Source organism: Sylvia atricapilla, chromosome Z (assembly GCF_009819655.1).
Source record: "Sylvia atricapilla isolate bSylAtr1 chromosome Z, bSylAtr1.pri, whole genome shotgun sequence".
NCBI classification, from domain to species: domain Eukaryota; kingdom Metazoa; phylum Chordata; class Aves; order Passeriformes; family Sylviidae; genus Sylvia; species Sylvia atricapilla.
In genome coordinates, this window is record NC_089174.1 from 81539618 (window position 1) to 81566225 (window position 26608).

The window sequence follows — 26608 nt, forward strand, 5'->3', positions numbered from 1 at the left end:
CGTGGCTAGGCATCCCTTTCACTAGCTTTGATGACAAGAGAAATGGGGCAGCCTTTGTTCCCCTTTGTGACTGCTGTTATGACAGAGCAGCTGATCAGCACCTTGAGCTCAGCTCACTTGCTGAGGCCATCAGCTTCATCTGAGGCTTGTTCTCGTTCTCACAGTTTAGTGGCTGAATTTTGGTGAGAGCCCTTGGGTAAGATGCAGTCCATTTGTTCTGCTAGCAGCCCAGCTGTGGGTATATAAAATCCCCTTTCCCCGTTGCTCCTTGCAACAACAGGTTTAATTGTTATGGGCTCACAGGAACCAATTAGATTAACAGATGTTAAAGGGAGCCAGTTTCAGGTCTTGGTGGGAAGCAGTAATTTGAGAAGCCTTGTGTAAGGGCTTGCTAGCACCTAGGTGATGAGTGTCTGGGTTTGAGGCTGTGGGTGCCGTGAAAATTGCATCACTTTTCTCCTGTTTGCTGAGGCCAGATGGAGATGTTTGTAAGAACAGCAGTCAGAGCACACTCTTACTTATTTTAGCAAATGACAGCATATTCTAGAAGCTCATCCTTGGTTTTGTTGCAAGTTTCCCATACTGCATTAAGCTCTCTTCAACCCCTATGTTCATGCTTGCTTGAATGTGTCTTGTGGAGAGAGTTTATTTTGGGATCTTTTTGGTTTTCCATATTAAATGGCAAGTTAGTTAGAATATGAAATATTGTTACAATTTGATGTGGCAGAGATCTGTTGGTTCATCTGCTTAATCCATTGCTGATTCAGAATTGCTTCCTGCTGGATGCAACCAGAGAGAAAGTTTTAGTCCTTTCCATGTTGGAAATGAGGGTGGGAGAAGTTCTTTTTTTTGTTCCTCTACTGACTTGAATTGTTTTGGTGAGAGCTGCAACAGCAGGATCTGCTCTCAAGGATGGTTCAGATTTACAGAAGTTTATGTGCATATTGAAAGGCAATTTGTTTATGGCTTTTCAAAAACTTCATTAGAATTTCAAGGTTATTCAGATTTCAAGGTTTCAGGTTATAGAGGAGCTGAATTTTAAAATATATATGTCTTCACTTGTATGTTTTCTCTCTGACTTTCTGGTTTATAAAGTGTTCATTCTTACATGCCCACTTGCACCTTGAATAGCATTTGAATGGTTTTGAAATTACAGAACAGAGAAAGAACTTTTAACAACCAAGGCCCAGTCCATGTTGTTTACTTACTAATAACTACTCATTAATTTTATTTGGTTGGTAGAAGAAAAAAACACCCAACTGTAAGATTTAACTTCATCTGTATCCCTGCAGTTTTTTGGCTTGTTCCATCTTATATGTGGGTGGAATGGCATACCATTGCTATCAAAAACTGTCCAATAATTAAATACTTGTTTTTCTCTGTGAGAAAAAAAATGGGAATTCTTTCATTTGTGAAAATTTTATACAGCAAAGAAGACACGTTGGAATTCACCTGTGTGGATCTTGTTGCACATTCACTCAGAAATTACCATTAGCATATGAAAAGCACTTCTGTAACTGTATCTTGGTTTTGTTTCACAAAAATTTGATACCAAGTAGTCTGGCGTGTGACCAAGGGTGTAGCCTGCATGCTTAGTGTCTTGATGCATATATGTAAACTGACAGATTCCTCTCTGTCTCACCACAGTAATGAAATTGTAAATGTAATTATGGGCACTGTGGTTGAGGCTCCTAAACGTGTGACTCAAGGAAAACACTAGATATGACTCATGATAAAATCACAGGAGCTGGAAATCATTTGAGCTCACTTGGTTTCGATAGATATCGGCTCTAGTTGCACATTTCTTTACAGGATCGTGCTTGTAGGTTCAGATAGCAGCATATTTTTGTGGTATTATCCATGCTAATAAAAAGGAAATTAATAACACTGGGAACTGTGCAGTGGTATTTTGAGGATGGAACTTTGTTTTCTGTGCCAGCTGATGAAATAATAAGTATTGATTTAAGTAATTATACCCATGCTTCACAAAGGAACTATATGAGCTTGACTTCATGTTCACAAAACATAATATAATTAAATAGTGTGACACAGGACTTTACGGTTTGATTCATTGGAAGCTAATGTATTATAAAACATAATGTGTTTAATAACAGGGTCACTTTCCAAAATAGGTCCATAAAGCTGGACTTTGGATTATTCCTATAAATATTTACAATCTTATCCAACAGAAACAGGAGTCAGAATAGCAGACTCTTGGGTGAAGAGAAAATGAGACCATTTTCCATTTGAGTTTAATCTATAGATCAGTTCCATATTCTCAGCTGTTTGTGTATGTTAGTCCCATTTCCTAACTGGCAAAGGCTGCAGTGATGCAGTGTCTATTGTATAGGTCCAGCAATTTGCAGCATGCCTAAATCAGTGAGAATTATATGAAGTTATGTATTCTGTCAGATTTTCCAACCAGGGTGGCCTAATCCACCCAGTTTTTAGACATTTTTAAAATGTTGGCAATGTTCAAACTTGGAATAATCAGCACAACTGTAAGAGATGTTACATGATCCACCTGGATTTAATCCTTGAAGTGGGAAACAGCTGTGACTTTTTCTAGAGCTGCTCATATGCTGTTTGTGTGCGTGCAATTATGTTTGAACAAGCAGGAGTATCTCCATATCTGCAGTAACACAGGTACACATCTGTCCAGTGTTCTCTGAAGGTAGGTGTAAAACTCCAGTTGGCTTCAGTGGGAGCTACTACACCTTTAACAGTGAAGTTTGTGTTGTAACACACCTCATGCTAAGAACGTCTTTTAGAACTTCACAGAATTTGGCATGTTATTTGAAAAATTTGCAAAAGTAGATTCTTTATTAAAAGTAGACTATTAGAGTAGCTTTATTTCTTCTACCTCATTATATTTGAGACCTTTTTTTTTTCCACTTCTGAGTCTATAAATCAAAGGGTTAAAAGAGGCTCAGAGAGAAATGTTGCAGTTAATACTCATGGATGTTTCAGAAGTGTTTGAGAAGAGGAGAGCAAGAGAAAGAGAACAGTAGATAAAACACTGGACATTTTGTCATTACCCTAATTATTTTTTGGAACAAAAGCAGTGTTCATGTTTGGGACTTGAGTGTATTGAGATGGAAAAATCAGTTGAATATTTTGTTAATAGCTTGTATTTTGTTAATAGCTTTGCAACTCACAGCTTGATTTGTTTAAATTCTTTGATTTGAGGATCAAGAAAAAGGTCTTGTCAGACTGAACTCTGTCTCTCAAAGCCTTAACAGTCTTATATTTCTGTGACACAGAGCCTGTGCTCAAAGCCTGTTGAGTAAAACACTTATCATTTGGTCTAAATTTATTATAACAGAATGGATGGTTTTGCCGTGGAAAACTTATTTAAGCAGTGATGGAATAGAGTTGGTTTGCTGAAGTGTGATAAAGTACATGCTGCAGTTAGGAACGTATTATTTTAATTAAATGGATGCACAAGTCTTTGTGATCTTATTATTCTGATCAGCTCTTGATAAAGATCTAGGCAGAGTTTTCCAGTCACTAAAGCATTTTGCTGACTTGTGCACCATGGCCAACACAATAAGGGTTGACAGCAGCTATACTGATTAACATACTGGTTTTATAATTTTCATAAAATAAGAGGCATTGTCCCAGATCATTATTACTACCTTTAGTTCTTAGATGTTAGCATTAGTGTTACTTACTACTGGATAATAGTTACAGATCTGTTAATTATAGCTGAACAGCTATAAGTTGCTACTTTTGAAAAGTAAATTGAACCATGCCCCTTTGTTTCAGGGCAGAGTTCTGCTTTTGGTACAGAGCAATTCTTGGTAGGTGACTTGTCCTTTCTAAAGTAGAAAAGGCCAAGGGGAGCTATAGTTTTGCAGGAGGAAAAAAGAAAAACTTGAGATGTTAAATCACGCAGACATTTGGTAAGTTGTATGTGCTACCTTGAGCATTCGTGAATCAAGAGCAGATTCAGTCCTTTCTTCACTGAGTGGAAAGCTTCAATACAGCTATATTCAGAGAAAACCATTCCATACTGCATAACCTCTGCTGCTTTTCAGCCACTGTAGGAATATACTCCAGAGTTTGGAGTGTTGTAGAAACTGAATTATGTAGCTCCTGTCACTGCAGTATTCTAGCACAGTGTTTTGTTTACCCGTAGCTGCCACTTTTGAAATGCAGAGTTGCTTCATGCAGTTCTTTGTTGTTCTAAGCTGACATTTACATGTTACAAAAAATAATTGGTATCCAAACAGTATTTTTAGGTCTGAGAGACAATTTGTAATTCTTTAATAGAAAAATTCTTTAAAAGAAAAATTAAAGAATTAATTCTTCACTATACCTTTAGTAAGAGCAACCATTTTGGTTATGGTGATGTATGACCAAAGTGGGGACAGTGAAGTTTGATCTGTAAATTACAAGATGTTCTTCCTGAAAGTGAGTGATGGGTTTGTTGGTTTATTTTATCCCGGGATTAATAAGAAAACACTAGTTCCTTGCAGAGTCTGTTGGTCTCTGGTTCAAAGTCTTACTGCTATCCTCCTCACATTTTTCAAGATGATTTTTAGCTCAGAAAGGGAAAGAAAACAGAGAGGTTCACAGCTGATGGGAGGCTGATGGATAAGCTCCTATAGCAACAGTTTGAATGTTGGTCAATAACAAGTACACTATGCTTGTTTGAAAAGGGTTTTGAGCCAGGATTGTTTTGAAATGTGGTTTTATCGAATCTCTTTCTAACTTAGTGAAGTGTCCTCCAGAATAGTTTGCAATTGTTTCAACTTGCCATTTACCAGCTGATGCTGCCTGATAACAAGCTGATGAAGAATTTCCTGTGAACTTCCTTAAAACCTGAAACTTTATGAAGTCAGTATTTTTCATAGGTCTGTATTACAGACTTTTACAAGAATGGAATTTTGGCACAAACTAGACAGATTAGTTTGCTCTGAAACAGTGAACAAAGCTGAACAATTTCATCCAGAAGTCCTGAGCTGTGTCCTTGTTCACTCATGTTAGGTAAAGATTTTGAAAGTCTTGTCTGTGTTTGATGTAATTAATTCCTGTGATGGAGGAAAGTTTGAATGATTTCTCTTCCCCATATAGACTATGTCTTTAGCTGTAGTACATAAATGTTTCCTTGTTTGTTTTGCTTTCTTTTGCATACTTTTGTGTTGTGTTTTGGTTTGGGGGCATTTTTTCTCCCCTCGCAAAGCAGAATAAAAAACAAAATCCAGGAAGGGACAATAACTGTCTAACAGACGAAAGTACATTGCATACTAAAGCTAAAAATCACTAGAAATACTTTGGAAAAACCTTCTTGCTGTGTTGGTTAGAAAACTGGGTCATCCATGTGTTTCACTACTGTGGTTTCATTTATATTGTCTAATTGCAGCTAGATCTTCAGGGCTTTAGAAAAGTTCATTCCATGAGGAAAATGAGAGTTCTTTGTTTAAAGAAAAATTTCTGGCAGGAGGTAGGAAAGTCTGTAAATACACACACCTGTTTTGTGTGTGTACATCTTTGCAAAATTTTCACTAAAATACAAGTGCCTGTTCTATCAAAATCAGAGGCTGTTGTGGGTTGCTGGCTGGAAAAAGTCTGAGTCCTTGAATAAGATGCAGCATACACTGAAGCTGGATTCTTCAGTACAGTCTCTTTTGTTTTGTTTTATTTTAATTAATTTTTTTTTCAGAAAGAGTGGCTGCACATTAATTCTTCGATAGGAGTGGGGGAAATATTTGATAAATTTGATAAAGGGACTTGGCAGGGTTTCATTTTATAACAAAACATGGCTTGAAAGTTTGGGGGTGTGAATCATGTCTTAGTTTCTCTTTTTTATTTAAATAACTTCTTTGGAAAACAAACTGGATGAGTTTGCTTGAGGGCAGTGCAGGATAGGATGGACAGAAAAATGTTCTAAGTTTATGTGGTTGTGAATTTTCATTAGATTTTAGTGTGTTGAGTCTGTATTTCATTTATACTGTCAGACTTTATGGCTGTCTCCTCAAAGGTGATGGGCATTAATGTCAGCCCTTAACTCCCATTTTGGTGTGCTGGTAACATATGAACAGCAGTAGGAGGAGGCAATGCAGTGGCTTGAGCAGTGCTGCTGAGCATCAAGGGCTGTCTCTGGTACATGAAAGTGATGATTTATAATCTGGGATCTTCTGCAGCACTTTTATTTGGTATGCTGTTGTCCATATTTATGTTAGGCCAGCAAGTCTGTTTTGTGGCATACAGTTCCTCTGCAGGAATCAGAAATAAAATTGTGAGAAAAGAGAAATTTTTAGATCATCTTACTTCTGTAAACTTCCTGGTTGATTGTATTAATTTTGGTGGAGACATCTGGAAATCCTGGCTCCAAATATGTTGAAACTCAGCAGGCAGCTCTTAGTAAACATACAGAGGAACATCTGCAGCAGCTGCAGCATGACTTTCTGTGCCTCTCCTCAAGACCTAGCTTCAATGACAACTCCTCTTACAAGCTATCTATTAAGACTTTGATGTAGAAGTGAAGAGAAGCAGATGTAAGATATGATCCTTCTGAGTTACTAGTGGGTATTACAAAACAAGAGAGATGCAAGTGGCTTAGCAGCTGTTTCCAGTTAGCCATGACTTCTTGTGTAACTTCGTGGTGATGCTTTAATCTGGGGATGGAAGAGTATGGGTTTCTCTTCCACTACTACAATGTAAATATTTGCACAGGAGAAAAACAATTATGCAGAGCATTATTCAGTAAGGTTGTGAGTCCCAAACATAGAATGACATGGATTATCTTTCTTTAAAAAAAAAAAAAAAATTTGAAAATTTTGTTAGGCTAGATGATTACATCTGCTATTTTCATGATCATTTTAAGGCCATTAGTATCTATATTCTAGTATTTCATCCACTTGAATGCTTTCTGTTTTCACCATACATTCTCCCATCTTCAGAAAAAGCATAACAAGTTTCCTCAATTTGTCTTGTTTTCCTCATTATTTTGTCATAATTTTCCTTTGTTCTTCCAATGCCAGCCAAAATGGGGGTATTTGCCTCTTTTATTGGTAGTTAAATGTTATGAATCTCAACAGTGGAGGGGAAGAGCAGCCAACAGGACAGGAAGGCTGGGTGACAGGGTGAGCTTCTGCAGCTGCTCCTGTCTGACAGAGTTCTTGCAGCGAGTTTTGCAAAAAGTCAGGTCTGCCAGAAGCAGCAGAACTGTTGTTTGGAGGGTAAGGTAGATGATTACTGACAAAAGAACTGACACCTTTTCATAGACTGAGAAAGTTTATCGCTGATTTTCTGTAAGTTAATACAGTATCTCTTTCTAAGAGGAGATAGGTGCAGGGGAAGTTTGTTTCTTCCTAGAGATGCGTTGGAAGTGAGACAGATGGGTATCTGTGACACACGGTGTTAAGAGCATGGACTGGCAAAACATTAACTACTTGCTTTGTCTTGCTACCATTGTGGTTCAGTGGTTGATTTTATGATTATACTGGTACACCAAGGTCAAATACACCCCTACAGAAGCGTATGGTAACTTGTCTAGTCTTGTTTTTTAATCTGAACTGGATTGGCATTATTCCATTTTAATCATTTGTTAAAATGTTCTTATATGAGCTATTGAAGGGGGGAACTTAAAGCTTTGGTGAGCATGGCAAATAAGGACCTACTAATTTTTGTCAAGACTCACTTCTGGGCTTTAAATGCAATTTTCATCAACTTGTAAAATAGCATAAGGAATATTTAAATTAAGCTTGCATCCTTCCTACTTAAACAGAGGCTTCCTACTTAAACAGAAATCTGACTTCAGGCATCAACTTCTTGTGTAAGGACTTACCTTTGACTTGCCAAAAGATTGCCTTAGAAGATATGAAAAGTTTTCCCTTGCTCTTAGGATAATAGCAACAACAGTGACAAATGGAGAGCCTGTGGATTTCATTTGATGGAGGAGAAGTGAGTGACAGGGGAGAGATAATTACAAGTATCCTTCATTTTTTCTTTGCCAAATGTAATATTAACTCTACAGAAAGAAGCTGGACAGAAATTGAGAAGTCTGAATTAAAGTGACAATGAAACAGAACAGGAAAATCAATTCAACCAACACCTGAGAAGCTCAATTTTTTTTGGGGGGGGGGGAGGGGGGAAGACAGCTACCAACAGAGTGAATTAATGTTGAACTTAAAGATCATTAAAAGGTTATTTTCAATTAGCAAGATGTCTCATAGCTGAATACAATTTACTACACTAGAGAAGACATTTTTTTCAAACTGCTGTACGTATTTTTCATACGTGATTTTCTTTTTACTCTATGGGATTAGAGAGTGTATCTTCTAATGTAAGTATGTATGTTCTAATCTATGTATGTTCTAATGTCAGTAGTGCAGTAGTCTCAGAATTGGATACATTTTGAATATTATTTTTAGATTTGTTTTGAACATTTGTCAGCTCTAGCTGATGGCTGGCGTTGAAGAATAATGGATTGTTTTCAGATTTGTGGATGGTCTTTTTCAGAAAGTGGATGTTAGAAGTATTGAAATCCAACTTGCAGAGCTCCTCATAGCAAGAAGCACTTTTTCTCTCAAAAGGGTTGTAGGTGTTTTGGTTTTTTAAGTAACCCACTGTAATCCTTAATCCTGCAAAACACGGATTAATTGCTGTAGACAAAAAAACCAGGCCATTTGTGTATTTATTATGTATGTTAGGAGAATTAAAAAAGAAGCATATTCCTATAGTGTACTATCTGAATAATGTTTGCATTACAAAAATGAAAGGATGGAATGGATGGAAGGATGCTTTACTTTCTTTCCTGTGAGATGTGTCTGTTAAAGGAGAATGAGGTGGCTGGCTGAGAAAATATCCCAAACAGACTGTGAAAACTTTGACTTTCACTTAGGATCTTCCTCTGTTTGGGCATGCTAATGCATTAACCTGGGACTTTGGGCATCACATAGCAGCTTAACCCACCTCAGAACGTTTCCCATACTGGCATTTGCTGTGCATATTTCTTGCCAATTAGCTCTACCTTATGCAAGCCCCTTTATTGGTTTCAAGGTGTTTTTGCCAATTCAGTTCTTCAGCCTCTGGTGCACTGTGAAAAGCCCCGAAGGGCTGAGTTTTATCTTTTGCCTTGGTGACTAAAACAGGATTTGTCTTAGAGAACCTTAACATGTAGCTTAAGTAAGAGAGTATTCCATCAAAACTGCATTTTTCCATTATAGTATTCTATTTTCAATTTCCATGGCTAAATCAGTGCTAAATACTTTTACAAAATCTGCCTGGCAGTATAATTTATGATTAGACCTGAGAGGTGAAGGCTAACTCAGCAAGCAGCATATTTCACACGAACAAGTGCTTAGAAAAGGCAGTTTCCCTGGTTCCCTGGCACACAGGCAATGTAGGACATTTTCAAAGCCTAGACAAACTGAGACAATGTGAAAAAAAAATCAAAGGAGGGAATATTTCATGCTCTGACTTGTAATTTTAATTGTTTTGGGGTTTTGTTGTCCTCACATGCCAAGTTAGCATCCAAAAGCTTGCTATTCTTTTACCTACATTTTGAGGATCTTGTGTAATGTGTCTAAATCCAAGTTCCTGAAAAGAAATGCTTGCTTTTGGACTGTCTGAACTCTTCTAGGAACATAATCTACTTTCTTCTCTCAGCAGCATGGTGTAATAAGTGGGTTAAGCCCAAATACATGTCAGAGGCTTCTTTGACAGGCTTGAAATCTAAAAAAATTGGCTGAATGCACTCCTCCCTATAATGTATTCTAGGGAGTGGGTTGAAAAAGTTAAATTTAACTTCTTAAGAATTGACTGTAAACTCTTACAAGAGTTTCAAATCCATATTCAGTATTGTTAGATTAGGTGTATAACCTATTTTGTCAGTAATAAGTACCTTAGTTTTCCCCATAGAGAATAGGAATACTTGGTTGTCTGGACATTTCTCAAGAAAAGCATGGACCAAAAGGAACCTTCTGCTAAACTTGTGTACTTCCTTCTCTGATCTCCAATTTCTTTGTTGTAATATGTTGCTGGGGGGTTGTTTCCTTAGAATTTCAATTGTTGAATCAGCCTCCTGGGCATATGGTTTAGAATATGGTAGGACTTCCAAACTACCCAGGAGATGTTTTCACAATAGCAAAATCTTGTCATGACAAAATGCGTCTGCTTATGAGTAATTAGTGCTGAAAATAAATGGCAGTTGAACTGAATAGATCATTACCATGTGACAAACACATCTGAAATATCTGTGTTGTCCAAATAGACAGTGAAATATCTACTTCAGATCTTGAAGTGAAGTAATTTTTTCTCTTCTCCTTATTTCTCCATCTAACACTTTCAAGAGACTTCATTTATTTCTCAGCTCACATTAACACAATGGAGTTTTAGGTTGAAAATAACTGGGAAACTTAGTTCAGATGTTTTATAACAAATTCTGAGATTTGCCTCAGATAGATTTTTGTTGTGTGTTTCACAACTGAGTTTATAAATAAACTTGCACTGTCTGCAGTTTAATCAAGCCTAATCTTTCCCTAGTGCCCACAGGAACTGCCAGTGATACAAACTTTTGGAATTCTAATTGTATATACAGTGTTACCTAAACCCTTTCATCTGTCTCAGAGAAACCCTTTCCTATCTGTTATCTGGAAACCAAATTACTGTAGTTAGTATCTGCTCTTCCTGAAGGGAAAAAGGAAAATAAGGTTTTTTTAAAAAAAATCAAGTTTATTAATGGTGGAAGCTGAGCCTCACGGCTTTCTTTACTGTGTGTCCTTATAGACATCTTACAGATGTACTTTATCTTTCTATATGATACCCACTTGCAACAGTTTTTAAGTATTTATTGCAGTTGGAATGTTTAAATATAAATGTTAACACTGATTCTTTAAAACTCTGAGAGGACACATTTTGTGTTTAGGATTAGTATACCAAACTCACTCATGAGTGAGTGTAAAGGTGTTTTCAATTAAGCATGTAATATTAAAAGCACTCAGCACTTGACATCTAGAAAGAGATGCAGTTTCCCAAAAAATATATTTCACCTTCCAGGAGCGCAGAAGAGCCTCCACCAGAGGCCTCCCATGACTAATCCTGTGTTGGGAAGCCATATCTGATGGTCTGCTTTGCAATAAAATCAATATATGGAACGTAAGAACAACAGGATGGAAGAAAAGTAGATTGCTGGAACTAGATAACTAAACCAACTGGAAGTTTGTTCTTTGAGAGCTTACTTGGACAGTGTGTGCATATTTAGTTTTTTTTAATGTGCATATGTAGCTGTAGTTCTGACTGTTGAGCTCCCATGAGGAAATGAGCTCTGAGACAGAACTTGGAGGATAGTCATGGTAGATGAGGTCAGGAAGAGAGCTCAGGCCAAAAAAGCCCTGAATGCAGCACAAGAATGTGATGCAATAATATTTGATTCTTGCTGCAGACTGCTGAGTGTGTGGTGGGGTTTTTGTTGCTTTTCCCTTTTTCTCCCAAGTGCACAAGTCTAACCTGTCAGCTGGTGTGATGGATGATGCTGTAGCTGGAGATTGGTGTGGCAATCCCTTCCCCTCTTCAGGACTCTTCATGTGATGTGCAGATCTGTGATGCTCTGCCCAGAAGGACTGTGGGGCAGGAAAAGGCCACGGCCAGACTTGTCTGTCTGTGCAGTAAGGATTGACCTGCAGGGAATCACTTGGAAAGCTGAGTCCTGCGTGTCTTTCTGCATGCTCAGGATAATCAGCAGCTTCACGAGTGCAATTAGCATCCTTGCTCTGAGCCCTTGGCTGTTCTCCCCAGGTCTCCCTGAAACTTTGGGAGGTCTCACATAGCACTCTCCAACAAGGTATTGGGGGAGCACAAGTTCTTGTGTGACTCACTCTGGTCACAGCAGCCCACCTGCTCCATGTCAGAGCCAAAGAAAGGCTGGGCTGTTCAGTGCAGGGACACAGAGATACTCCTCAGGCCACTGGCTGCTCTTATTTTCAAACACAAGTGCTGCAACTCAGAGCTGGATCACCCCATCCCTTTTTTGAGGTGGGTTTAAGTGCTTGTTTATTTATTTTAACTGCAAGGATTGCCAGGATTTGGTGTTGTGGTGGGGTCAGCAGGCTTTTATGTATGAAAAATAGAAAGAGAACTCTTCAGAACTTTGTCTGGAGTGTATTGTTTGGGCATGGGTGCAGTTGTAATGTGGGTAAAGGAACAACTTTTAATGAAAACAGAAGAATTATTTTTCTAGTTTTAATCTTGAAGTGGATGGGCTGCCCCTGGATACAATTGGACCAGTGTGACTGAACTACAGAAAAATAAGAGTGACTGCATAAAACTGTGTTGTTTGCCTTATAGATCTGAGCTAAACAATAAAGATGAGTTCTTTGTGGGCAGTATACTGCACACCAGCCTGTGAGTCACTGAAGCATTGCTAAAGTGAAATAATTCTAGCATGTGACTTGACTTGTGACTGTGAATGAAGAAATATCAATATTTTTGACATGTTTCCTGGAAGGAGCTTCTTTTTCTAGGGGTCCCAGTCAATAGAGAGATTTTAGCAATTGTCATGTCACGCTGTAACTTTTGTAATAATGTCCTTCAACTTGTCATGGTGACGGCCTTTATCTGAAAAAAAGGTGCAGGCCTTGTTTTCCTGCCCTCTGCTCCCTGGGGCGTGGTCCTGCTGCCTTCCTACTGCCAGCTGGGTGCTTTTCATCTTCACTTGGAGTCAGCTCAACTTGCTCAATGAGAAGATGCCCGTGTACTTCCTTGCTGGTTTTCTCTCCTGCCCTTCTCTTCTGGATTAACTTTTGGCTGGGTTGTTAGATTCAGTCACCTCATGGAGGACAGTGGCGCACTGGATAGTCACCTCACTGGATAGAGGCTGCCAGAATGATAAAAGGAAGGAGGAAAATGTGTCAGGTAATGGGAAGAAAAGGATCATGTTTGGTCTCCAGTGAGTCCCTGCTAGTCTGGCTCTGCTGTAGCATCTAATTCCACTCTTCATAACGTGTGTGTGGACATTGTAAAGTAGTAGTTCAGATGAAGGACAAGGGATCTTCAAGAATGCTGTCACGTGGAGTCTTAAAATGTCAGGAAATGCCAGACTTGAGGGTACTCGTGCCAAAAAAATTCTGTACCCTTCTAGGGCCTTTTCATCTGTTACTGTTAACACCCATTTGCCATCCCTGAATAAATTGATTTGGTGCCTCCTGGAGAGGCCTTACCTGCTTCTTCATTAGCAAACTCTGTCTCACTGATCCAGACTCTCCATCTTCTCCCAGCTCACTTCATTCCTTCAGCCCACCCAGTCACCAGATATGGCGTGGTTGTTATTTTATATTGCCAGATATGGTGTGCCTGGTGGGTTGGTTTTTTGGGAGGGTTAGTTTTTAAAGTTCTTTCACTGTTTCCTTCTAAAGCTGCCCCTCAGCATGGCCCTTTGTATAGCTCAGTCACCGGCAGGAGAGGGAAAAAGCAGGCTCTGAACTGAGCTTTGATTTCAGCTCCGATCTGTCATGGTCCTTGGCTGATTGAAATCACATATTGTCCCCCAGGGAGGGTGACTGCTCTGCTGGCCTGGTCAGGACTCCAGCTTGACAGAAAGGTGTGCAAAGTGAGGATGCAGATTGTGGAGGTTCGGGTCACTGGGCAAACTTACTAAAGGCCTCCAGCTGCCAAATCAGGGAGGATGTGCACCCCTCAGTGTCATGAACCATCTGATAGAGTAGAAGATTTTATCTACTCTTACAAGGCTTTCTTCCTTGAAGAAAAGGTCACCAAAAGCTTTTAATACTGAAAATTGTATCTTCATTTTCTAGAACATCTAGAAGTTTGGCTGAAACTTGTGCAAAAAAATTCAGCCTCAGGCAGGCATCTGGTGTGTAAAGTCTCAGCCCAAACTGCTATTTTGGCAAATTTGTAAGCAAAGAAAATACATTTTAAGAGTGGAAAGTGTTGAACAATCTCTGTACTAACGCAAAACTTATATTTTGGTGGATAAAGGGAACCTGTGATGGAATTTGAGGCTGAACTGCAACAACTTTCTTTCCACTTTCCTGTAAGGGGATGCCCTTACCCAACTTGAAATTCTCCATTACACAACTGTGTCAATTGAACATTTTTCTAGCACTTACACAGTTACTTTATGCAGCCTTAGCTGTTACCAAAGGGAATGTGGAGATGCTCTGGGCTAATATAACTAAAACTTGAGGAAAAAATAACCTGGGATTGTGATGGCACACAAAGGCATTCTTGCAGGTTCCTGCAGCACACTGCAAATATTGACAGGAAGACAAGCAGTAGATTTTGTTATGGGATCTAGTTTTATAATTAGTTCTGGACCATTTTGAGCATATGCATCACCTGGGCTGGAAGTTACTGCAAACCCCTTGGGTGTCTTGCATCTGCATCCCAGAGGAGGTGTTCAAGAAACACAGCAACTGCCCTGCACATCCTGTTTTGATTTGGTTGATTTATTGTCCTGTAACTTAGAGACTGGCCATGTGAAGGGCATGAATCTCAAGTTTGACTGATTGCACTGTAAAAGAAAGCTCTTTTCAGTTCACCCTGAAATTCTCACCACATTTCTGTCCAGCCATTCAAGTTTACCCCAGCCACAGCTGCTTTCATAGCTCTTGGTGAAACTTGAAACTGGAAGAAAGGTAGAGAAAATCTTTATACAGATTTTTTTAATGGCAACCCTACACAGATTTTTTTTTTTCTGTTCCTTTATGTTTACTTATGGCTCTGTTCAGTGCTGTAGTTGTTTTTACAACTGCATTCCCATATAGGCTTCTGTTTCATATGTAAGGTCAAAATTGTTTGTTGGACAAAACATTAATCTGTGAAGGGTTTATGGACTGGTTGTGAACCAGAATTCTGTTTCTAGGATCCTAGCTATACCACTTCAGTTAATATCATACCTACTCTTTCATGTGAATTAAGGCTTCTTGTATCTTCCCTCCTGTCACATTTTTAAGACCTCTGGCCATTGTTGCAGTCCTCTGATCTCTCTTCCAATCTCTACATATTTTACTGAAATGTTAAGCAAGAAGCTGGATGCTTTGAAGGTGCATGTAATCACTGCTTTCTGTGTTTTAGTGGGAGTACTAACACATCTCTGAATTAGAACATTTTAGTTTTGCTTTTGTCCTCTTGTCATTCTTCTGACTCCTACACTTGTGACCCATTTTGCATTCACTTCCTTTTCTACAGTACTGCTAGCTGCTGTTCAGTCTGTATTTATATACTTCTCTTTCTTGCTACTTGCCATCACTGAATGTCATCTTTTTTGATTTCATGCTAGTCTATGCTGTACTTTTAGGAAGTACTTGAATTCTGCTATATCCAGATTCCTGGAGGCTTCAATTGTTTTTAGAAAATAAAAGCAAATCTTCATTCACCATCCCCTTTCTGACAGGGAGAGAATGGAAATTTTGATGTAGGGTTCATTCTGATCCCATCCCCCTGTCGAACCCCCCCTTCCCACCCCATCCCCACCCCCTCCCCACCCCCTTCTCTTTTTTTTTTCCATTGCCAGAAACATTCCAGATCTCTCTGTCTGCAATTCTCTGGACATCTGAGCACATACATACATTCTTGAGATATAGCAAAAGATTATCTCTTTCTCATGTACTATTTCTAGCTGAGAAAGCAGCATAGCTGTTTCAAAGTGCATCAGTATCCTATTAGCCCTTTTCCTTAGTTAATCTCATTGGTGTTACTTAATTCATAGCCCTTGATATACACCAAGGCTTCAAGTTCATTGTGTTTATGATATGCAATTACTCTAGGCAGATCCAATTACTGACTTCTATTTCAATAAATTGAATTCCTCTACATGAATGCCTCTTGAATTTCTCTACTAAAGATCATGTCTGCATACAGTGAAAGGCTGTAAGGGTTACCTTTGATTTAATCAGTTTTAGCATACTCTATTTTTTTTACTGTCTTTTCCAAATACAGTTTTGGAAAACCCCTAATTGTATTTTCTGGTGGACGCTTGGTGGACTTAGTGTAAGGTACTGTCTGAGTTCACAATGTGGCGACACAGCACAAGAATTTTTTTGACACAGGTAGTCTTCTAATGTTAGCAGCATCTGTGGCCAATGTGAATACAATGTAATCATGGGTTTTAGTTGTGAAGAGGAAGAACAAGCAATCCTGCTTCTTGGAGAGGGCTGGTGCTCAGCCCTGTTGGGCTCAAAACACTGAAGTCAGGATTCATTCCCAACTAAGTTTCTCCATTACCTGTTTTCTTTAAGAAGCTGTTTCCCAGTGATTTCATGTTGCATGTTTATTCTCCTAAACTTTTAAAAGGTCACTCATCATTTCAAGGGCACCCTCAGATGATTAGTAATCAGAGTCTCACTTCCTGAATACCAGCGATCTAAGTGAAAACATAGTAACTGAATCACTTTGTTATTTTGTTTCTAAGATTACGGTTTTAGATGTGTGTTTTGTGTCCAAAGAAGCTTTTATTCCTGTGCTCAAATAGCAAGGCAAGCCTCATGGAAATGATGAGTTCATAAACTGTTGGCAATTAAGTTAAAATTTTTTAAATTATACATTTACAATATCCTGTGAAATTTTTCTCTGCAGGAGGAAAAAAAAATCTATTTACTATTTCAAAAGCTTTGCTGTTGTTGAGAAGTCTGATATGTCTACAGCCTTGGTGTTCTGTATTACTTTCTTCTGGGAACTGAATTCAGACAATGTCACTAACCAGAGGGATTTGTGTCTTAATATTCTGGTGGGTACATGAAAGCGTTTTACCAGCTCAGAGATCAGTATCATAGTCTGTATTTGTTTTGTGCTTTAAGCCACAGTTTTAACTAGGAGGTAAATAATATAGTGTGTGAATATATCTATACATCTGCAGAATGTATCTGACCATTTTTTTTTCACATTGAAACAAAATACACATCCCTATCACTCCACCTCAGAGAGCATTGCCTGAATTTTGCTATTGGAAAAAAATGAGCCTCAATTTCTTGCTTTCATGGCAGGGGGAAAAGTGGGTGAGGTGCATTTGCCTTCTTTTCTCTGTCTGGTTTTTACAGAGCATTGATTTGACAGCATCCATAACAATTTATGTGTATTGGAATAACAGATTCTCCCTGTGAAACTGGTGGAGCATGACTTCGAATATTGTCAGACTTAAAAATCTGCTCTATGCTAGTGCTAATTTTATGAAGTTTGATATTAATATATTTTTTAAACAGTGTTTTTTTATGCTACCTCACTTAATCAACCAAGGTATAGTATAAACTTGCAATCACGCTTTTCAAAGACGTGCAGTATCCCCAGTTTTTCACTATTAATGCATATACAACTTATGTCTACCAAGACAGGGAGGGGGAAAAAAGCAAATTTGGGTTTTTTTTTCTCTGTTAATTGTTTGTACCCTTTATTTGTCTTGTAAAGGAGTTGCTTATTCATGAGTGTTAAGTGTGCATAAGTACACTGCCAACAAACCTAAATGAATGTTTTTTTACCTCTGCTGTCTTAGAAAGCAAATTGGTGCCATGGTTTAGTTGAGGTGTTGGTTTTAGTTAAGGCATGGTTTGGACTCAATGATCTTGAAGGTCTTTTCCAGCCCTGTGATTCTGTGAAATGAGGGAATGGACAAGTCAACATTATTTTTCTCAATGCAGTGCTGCTAGACACGTGTTTTTGGATGGTTTCAAAGCATGCTGAGGGTAATTCCAGCTTTCTGAGCAATGTTAGTATTGCTCATCATGATCTTCAGGGCATGACTCTGCAGAATGAAGAGAAACTTCTGTTAATCTTAGCAGCTATATTGAGCTCCTGAAGGCTGTGATCCCTTAGTTAGATTTTCAGTTAGATTTTCATAAGATATCTTTAGGAAACTGGATTATATGGACTTTGAAAATGGGATGATGTATCCAGATTTAGTATAACTTAAGTTGTCTTCAGCAGCATTCTTCTCTGCATTTTTTCATAGTATTTTCAGGAGAGAAAATACAATTTAAATTGCACAGAGGGATCAATACTTGCTTGAAGATCCATCTTGGTCTTCTCCTCCCAAAGAAATAGTATTTTAAGCTTTGGGGTTTAAAGAAACAGTCCATTAAAAGATTAGATTTATTTCCATAATCTCGTATTCTTTATGGGTTTAAGGGAATTGCTTATAAGAGTTCATAGGTTTCCTGTTTCTTGGTCCTAGTTGAGTATGGGTTAATTTTTTTACCCTCCAGCACTACATTCTTCAATACTGAAGTATTACTGCTGTTTGATAAATTTCAGTCTTTTATATTGACTTTCTTTTTACAAATTCTGCAAGAGCTTCCAAAAGTTGAACAAGTGATTGACCATTCTTTTACAGTTTCTTACAAAATTCAATGTCACTTTTCCTATGTAATCATTTAACATTTGAATTATAAGACTTCTGGTAGCGTCACTTTTTGTACGGGTGAATGTTGAAAAGAATCTGTAAGGTGCAAGGACACCTTTTTGTGTCATACCTTCCCCAGGTCAGTCAGACTGCTTTTGCTCATTGTTGTCAAGAAAAGGTGGTGCTGCTGGGTTTTTTTGGGGGAAGAATGGCACAGGCTTTCTGAGTTAGCTGTCAGCAGCCAGGCTCTTGGAGTATGAACGAGCTGTCAGTCTCCACACAGGTACAGTGGAATGCCCAACATTCCTATTGTTCCTCTCCATATTTTAGCACACTGTTATTGTCTCTGATTACAGTAATACTGCACTGACCTTCTTTTATGTGTGCAGCTTTCCTGTACAGGTTATTATAACAGCCTGTGTTTTCATTTCCATAGTGCGCTTTGTTCCACCATGCTCTTCCTCTCACCAGCTGGTTCCTATTTATTTATTTTCTTTTTAACTTTATTTGCATAAAGACATGGATGTTTTACTGTTACTTTGCTTCCTCACCAGCTTGTAACTGCTCCAGATTTATTTTTAGTATTTCACCTTATCTCTTCCTTGCATTTGCTTGTGGTGTAAGTACTTTCTGCTTATTGTTTCTTTTTATAGCTTCCTGTGAAAAAAAAATACCCTTAAACAAAACTATGAGTTTGAAAACAAGGGAGAGGATTGTTTTACTGAGCATGACTGTGATCAGCATGCTGATTTTACATTACAGACACACATGTCTAATCTAACCTAACCTGTCATGTTTGTATGTTTGTTTACAAACCAACCAACTAGACCATTTGTATATGATCTTCTTGTAAGAGGTCATAAAAAAGCCAAAATCTAGTACACAGAAGTTTTTCCACATTTGGGGGAAGGAGCCGTATGCATTCTTGTTCTTCCAGCATATTTAATTGCAGTTTTGACTGTTTTTAAGCCCTCTTGCACACAAGACAGTGTCTGTGGAATACAGAGGATTGGGGTGTGCCCACGTTGCAAGCAGTATTTGGCACCAGTATCATGCTGCTGTACAATTTCTGCAGTTTCTTATTTCAGCCTGCAGTTGGGAGACAAGCTACTGGGCATATCCTAGGTAAAAGGACTAAGACTCTGCTAAATGCTTTAGAATTTCTCTGATGATTCATTAAACACTCTGCAGTGAATATTGGTGCTCTTCTTTTGTAATGCTTGTATTTTGTAAAAGCATTGAAGAGTTGAGTACAGCTGCAAGGATGCAGAAGTCTTAAATCACACTGCCAAGGTCATGATCATGATGAGCAAATACTCATGATGAGTATTGCTTATAGGATAGGAATTACCTTAAGTTCAGTTTTGAAACTGTACAAAAATAAGTGTTTAGCAGCTCCATACTAAGAAAGAAAAATAAAAAAGGATAACTTTGCCATCTAATATCTTCTGGTTTCTATGTTCTCTTTCCCTAAATAGGATAGCAGATTTTGATTGTAGTAAAAAAGGAACAAAGCAGTTCTTTCCTTTCTTGGGAAAAACATGCACAGTAAACTAATGTGAATGTTCTTGAAGCCAATGACACACACCTTGAACACAGGGGAACACAATTGCCATCAATTGTGGCATCTCCTGCACCCATCTGTGTATGTCTCTTCTGGTCCAGAGAAAATGGAATTTTCTGTGAATTTTGGTGAAAGATAAGCTATTTTTCTTGTGCTCTATGCAGAATTACTCAAGCAGCGTCTTAAAATAATGCTGCAAAGCAGGCATCACCTGCAGTACAGATGACACCAGCAATGAAGCCAGTGGTGATGGTTTCACCATCAAAGCCTGGTGCATGCTAAGTTTTTCCAAACACAAAGGCAAGCATTTGATGTGGATCTCAGCCTGACGAGGGCAGAACCTTCAAGGGCACAGAGCACAAATTGCAGCTGTGAGAAGACAGACAGCCTGCTGCCAGAAGGCTGCTGCAGCACTCCTGGCAGCTCTGACCTGGCTGGGCACATGTACCAACTGGCCTTTGGGCACATCTCCAGGACCATCTGCTTTAAGAACCTCTCACTTCTGTCTTACAACAAAGCCTTCTTTCTAGGAGAGCTACTGAGGAATCTAGATTTTGCAATAGCAGTTATGTCATCTCAAGCAAATTGGTATTTTCACAGCTCAGTTCAGATGAGATCATTATCCAAATGGTGAGTCAGGCCAGTTAAATCTTTTGTTCTGGCTGTGCTGCAAATAGACCAGGCTGCACCAAATAACGTTGAGAGCTGCTTTTCTGTTACTCCTGCCATCATCACAGCTCAGGGAGAAAGTGATTACAGAAGCAAGGACTCAAATGCTTCATTCAGCCTGTTTGGGTTTTGGTTTTTACCTTGGTAAGTTCTCGTTTACTCAAGTGAAGTAAATGCAGTGTATTCTTGGAATTTGTGCTTTGCAAAGCACCAGATGGATCTGTCAGCTCTTACTCTAGATAATGAATTAAATTGTAAAATATAAGCAATATTTCAAAAGAAACAATCTTTTACTTTTTCTAAAGATGACATACGCTGAACACAGATTAGTGGGTTTCATTTCCAGTTTCCTGTAGAATTGTATTCTCTGGCATAAAGTTTATAGAAAAGGGAGACTGTTGTGCCATTTTGGGTCAAGAGATGCCAGACTGATGATCTGCAAGTGTTGTAGACACCGTTCATGCAACAGTGCTGGGAGACTGTCAGGGTACTGGGTGGGCATTGAAGCTGTTTTGCTTCCTGTTTGATTTATTCAGTAGATTGTGGAATTTGTTACCGTTTATGTTTTTTTTTCTTAAAGCTTTGCTCTTTTTGAAGTTTAAATTTCATAGGAGTATTTCTGCTGGTTAAATAAAATAAGAATTTTGGTGTCCTTCATCTTTTATCTGTCAAAACAGATAAATCTGCTGATTCAACTTTAATTCTGGAAGAATGTTCCCAAGCTTTCTGCACTAGATATATATATATACACACACACACATATACACAAGACAAAACTTTGACCAGATAGCAAGATTTTACACATTGTCAGAGATATGGAGCTTAATATTGGGTAGCAGTCACTAAAAAACATTTCAGTACATTAGGCAGTGCTTCACTGGGGAAAAACTCACCCTCCCCCCCATCCCCAGGCCTGTTCTATAGACCGTGATGTTGATCTTTCTACCTGGATGTTTTTGTCCAGTCTGTCTTTAAATGGTCTATTTTGATTTGTTTTCTTTATTTTCTCTCCCTTGATGCTTTGAACTTCTCAAAACTGTTGCTCAAAAGTGAGAGAACATTGAGCTAAGCATCTTTAAAGAAACAAACAAACCAAAAACCAGAGAAAATATGGTTTGTTCAGTATATGCTGGTTTAGGCTGAAATGGTTTTGCTTATTTGACTGCATTATCTGAGCTTTCAATTCTACAGTCCTACCATAACCAAATAGAAAAAGACTGGCAAAAGAGCATGTCCTGATTACCTGAGATAAAGTTAAATACACAACTACATAAACTGGGATGTTTGTCCCATGTCGGGGAGTCATGGTACAAAATTCTGAGTAAAATTCTGACAATTTTGAGTACATGTCTAGTCTGAATGACCTTTTTTTTCAGCTTTATACATGCTATTAATGATTTATTCAAATCTAATTAATTTTGCCTCTGTTGAAATGAGTTGGTTTTTAGGAGAGCATTTATTAGGAAACAGAAGATAAAATTTATAGATTGCAACCATTTATTTTAAAGAACCAATTAATGCTAGTAATAGTCAATATCAACATACATGAGTGCACTGTTAAGAATTGGTTTGAAACAGCAACTTTCATGATGGACAGTTAATGAAACTGTTTCTTGTACCATACTTTTAATTTTGCCATGAAATTCTATGCTTGCATAGAACTTGAAATTCAATGAGGAGATCTAATCTGTAATTAGATTATAATTAATCTTTTATTTAAAGATAATTTTCAGAATTCAGTTAAATGCTTGAAACTTACAGAGCAGACAGATTTCCATAAAGCTTTCCATAAAGGGACTTTTTTCTTAGTAATAATAATCTGTCTGTTCCTTGGGAGATCTTCAGATATGCATTTTGATTCATTTGCATTTCCCAATGGGAAAGACATAATCAAGAACTTTCCACCTTTGGCAACAGTACAATCAGATGTTACCCTCCCACCAGTCTGTGGACTGCATTTGCTTTCTAAATGATTAATGTCACTGAGAACTGAAAGAAAGTAGCCAACCTAATACATAAAAAGGTGGTCTGTCATGAAGTAAATCCACTCTCCGCAACCTTGTGAGGCTGGTGAATATCTGTAGCTTCATCCTCTTCAGTGGGGTACACGTTTGGGGAATCATCTGCTACAGATGTTATGTTTATGTTCCTCTCTGAAGCTCAGGTGGAGAAAGCTAGTCATAGAGGTAAGTTTGTTTCTTTACAGGTGAATTTCCTTGCAGTTGTTGTGACATGTTGCTGTGATAACTGCCTATTTTAGCAGTGGATACTGTAGGAAAAAAAATGCATTTTAATACCTAAACCATTTCTCAGTGGGCAGAAAATCAAAGCCACTATTGGAGATGTGACCATGTCCAGAGTCCTCCTTTGGGGAGAAGGAAAGGTACATCTGCATGTGGTGTGTCAGGGCTAGAGACTCAAAGTGACACAGGAATAGCTGAGGTTTGTGTTTGAAGGAGGAAAAGAACAGTGTTTGGCACAGTGCAAGACACTGCAGACTACATTAAATCCCCAAAGTTTTAGGGTTTCTAGTGGCAGCATTTAGGTTCAGTTCACAGTATTGCTACAGATTTAATTCCATGAGTGAGGAACATCTCGTCTGGAGGACTGGGATGGTTATTTATGCTTTCTTCGTTTTGTTTTGCCTGTGTATTTGTATGGCAGTAAGGTGGATCATTACCAGACCTATATACATATCCCTACACAGGTCCAGTTTTTGTTTGCATCATTAAGTGTTTCTGTGACATAAACCACATGACACCAGAGACAGAGGCATGACAACATTTTTGGAGCAAAGTGAAACTGAGAAAGAGGCACTTTTCCCCCCTCTCTAGCCCTTTTCAGTTTCTACAAACGTTCATTAGTTACTAAATTTTGTGGATGTATAATTTTAAGGACAGAAAAGGACTGTTAGTGTTATCTAGTCTAGCAAGTCAAACTGCATTAAAACAAGCCAGAATTTTGCACATGGCTCTACTTGTAGTCTTGGCTTTAGAATTAAATCCAGTGGCTAAAGTAAATAATCTGCTTATTTTTTGCTTCTTTTTTTAAAATGGGGTTTCCAGAATTTCAGCTATTAGTCTAGATTCTTCCAAGCTCTTTGGAGTGAGCTTCCATTTTAGAGATCCCAACTGCACACAGCATTCCTGTAATTATTGATGAATGAAATACACAGTATTGAAAGTATTTCAGTTCTTCTCTTTGGCCGCAGTCAACAGGTTAACCATTAATAACAGCTATAGCTCACATTATTTGATATGCACAGAGATATGCCAGTCTGAGTACTTTGCCTTTTCCTGGATAAAAGGCTTCTTGTGCATTCTTTTCAAGTTCACTTTTATGTGTGGTGTCCAGATATTTCAGATATATCCTTGCCAGTATAGAAACGTGGCAGCCCTGATCCATCACAGCCTTTTTCACTTCCTTGAGCCACTACTGGTTCTCATCAGTTCAAGTACCATCAAAACTCTCAGTAAAGGTGTTCCTGTAATGTACACACATTCTATGCATTACTGTGCTGAGCTGCTTGTCTGTATCGGTTGCTTTTGATGAACGTTTCTCTTTCAGTCTGAATTGAGAACGATCACAGATGTTTTGTGACAGGACAGGTTCTCCGTTTCATCAGTCACTGCTGTCGTAGCAGGTAGTCTGTGTCTCTTGGATCAAAGTGCAAGATCTGGGTGTGCCAGAAGTGTGTCCTCTCCTTGCTGTGTGAGAGTCACACGTCATGGACCTGGGGAACAATCAATACCTGTGAGATGTCTTTCCAGGTAGCAGTCTGGGATGACTTGATGTAGAAGATTGTTTGCAGGCATTTTCAGTGAGTAACAGAGCAAACACGTCTGGGTAGTTCCTGCTCACAGAGGTCAGTCCTTGGCTCCATAGCCTTGGCTCTGGTCTCAGCAGAAGGATGAGCCACCCCTGGCTGTTCAGACAGGCTGGAGAGCCATAACCTTTGTGATTGCTCTGCTAACAGAACCATAAATGTGAAAGGAGACTCGCACTGGTTTCCTTTTAGGGATTAACTGAAGTGGTGTTTCCTTCATTCAGGGAACCAAGGCTGTTTGCAGGGCTGCCTGCTTTGTCTCAGGGCGAATGAGGAGCCCGGTATGGTATTCCATGTTGGCCTAACTTCAGCGGGCACATCTCATAGGTGCTTTTCTCTTAAGCTTGTTTGTCTGAAACAGAGTCTCTTCCCTTGAAAGATTGTTCCTTCCTAAACAATCCTCAGGTCTTTGATCTGCTGTGTTTGTGAAGCTTTTCCTGAGTTAGTATTGTCTTTTTAGTAAGCAATTCCCTGGAGTTTGTCGAGAAGTGTCACAACTGAGTCATTCTTTCCTTTCCTGCCTGTTTTTCTCACTAGTCTCATATTAAACAATAACCAATGTATTAGTCTAATAAATATCTTAGTACAATATTAATAAATTATTAAGGGTAGTTCCAAATCTGTCACAATGAACTCATGGGAGTGAACTGTTTTTTACAATAAGCACAGATTCCATGTGGTTTTGGACTGATTCTCTAGCTTATGCACACACTATTAACTATTTAAATAGCCATAGTATGGCTTCCTTTTAAAGTAAAAATCCTTAGTATAAAAATAGCAAGGATTTGTTACTACCGAATATTAGTATATTTGGTAGTAACATAATTAAATATTAGTATAATTGGTAGTAACGTCCTAACCCCTTTTTTTTTTCTGATCAGACACCTTTAGGAGCTCCAGTTAAAGAGCTGTAAGAAGTAATCACAACACAATGAATATTTGAGTGCTTGCATATATGACAATGTAGGTAATCAAGAAAAGGGGCTTCAGATGAGACTTTTGAAGATTGAGACTTCAGTGAGCTACTGAGGAATCAAACTAGGAAAGGAAAGTCATGATTCTGCTCCCAGTTGGTGAATTCCTGAGCAGTTAGACTATCACTAATTGTAGCCAAGGTTGCTCCCCTAGTGATGATTTTTGATGTGATGTGTAATTTTCTCCTGAGAAGCAACAATAGAAACACCACACATTAGCTTTCCTTAACATTGTAGGCTTTAATAAATTTTGGAATTACAAAAGATCCCAAGTAAATTTTCAAAACACAGCGTAACGGCTGCAGATTTAAGGAATTTTGTAAGTCAATAAATACAGAGCAATGGAACAAATCTCCAGCTTGAGAATCTGTGCTTCATGGGCAGTGCTGGAAATCTGAGTTAGCTTGATCTCCTCTTGGTGGGGGGGCAATAAGCAAAGTTTTGTCTGGATGAGGGAAGAGGGAAATGAATTCTGTGTTTAAACCTCCCCTGCAGTTGGTCTGAAAATTTGGAAACTTTCATTCTTGTAGTGATTTTTCAGTGATGTATTGGCTCCATTAAAGTCAGTGGGAGTTTTGCCATGGCTTTTAATGAGGTCAGAAAAAGAATAGTACATTTCAACTGCCTTTTTTTTTTAAGTTGGAAAGAAGTTTTATAGTTGGTTCTTTTACAGTGATATATTCTAGAAACAAATCCACCTGTAATTAGATTACATATTCCATAGCATTTGCAAGATGGAATGGAATAAACATCATCCAGCTTCAAGAGACCAACAGTCACTGTCAGAATTATTTTCTTTTGTTTTATACATTTAATTTTCACTTGGTGTACATAATATTTGGGCACATGAGGGATAATTTAATTCAAATTTTACATCTACATTCCTTTGGTAGGGAGAGGCTGAAGTAAACAGGGTAATTCAAAGGAAAGACAAGGAAATAGGGTTTTAATTAGGATACTTCAGTGAATTTTGACTATTTTGAAAAATATTTTCATTTTCCATTTCATATCTTACATCGTGCCAGCAGGAACAAGACATGATGCATCATAAGTCTACATTCTTTCCATTACCAGTGAAATTCATCTGTTTAGTCTGATCTGTTTTCAACCCCCTGTCATAATAATGCACTCATTAATATGCCTGTGCAGGTTTATAAGGGTTAAATATTCATGAGATATGCAGATATTTACTATCTTGAATTCACAAATGAAGACTAATCAAAACTGCTTTTTGTTCTTCAAGTAAAAAGCTCTGTTCTGGAATGTTGTCAAGGTTG

General features: G+C 38.3%; 1 protein-coding gene across 4 annotated transcripts in view; it reads left to right on the top strand.

Moving 5' to 3' along the window:
• Positions 1-26608, top strand: part of LHFPL2 (LHFPL tetraspan subfamily member 2) — a 115649-nt gene that overhangs the window by 66588 nt on the left and 22453 nt on the right. Inside the window, exon 1 of one of the 4 annotated variants that reach the window (XM_066338904.1) lies at positions 12743-12861. The exons of 2 other annotated variants lie outside the window; for them this stretch is intronic. The gene's annotated coding sequence lies outside the window, so the exon portion shown is untranslated. Of the gene's footprint in view, positions 1-12742; positions 12862-20591; positions 20676-26608 lie in introns of those variants that run through there. One more of the 4 variants, XM_066338903.1, reaches the window with a different exon arrangement.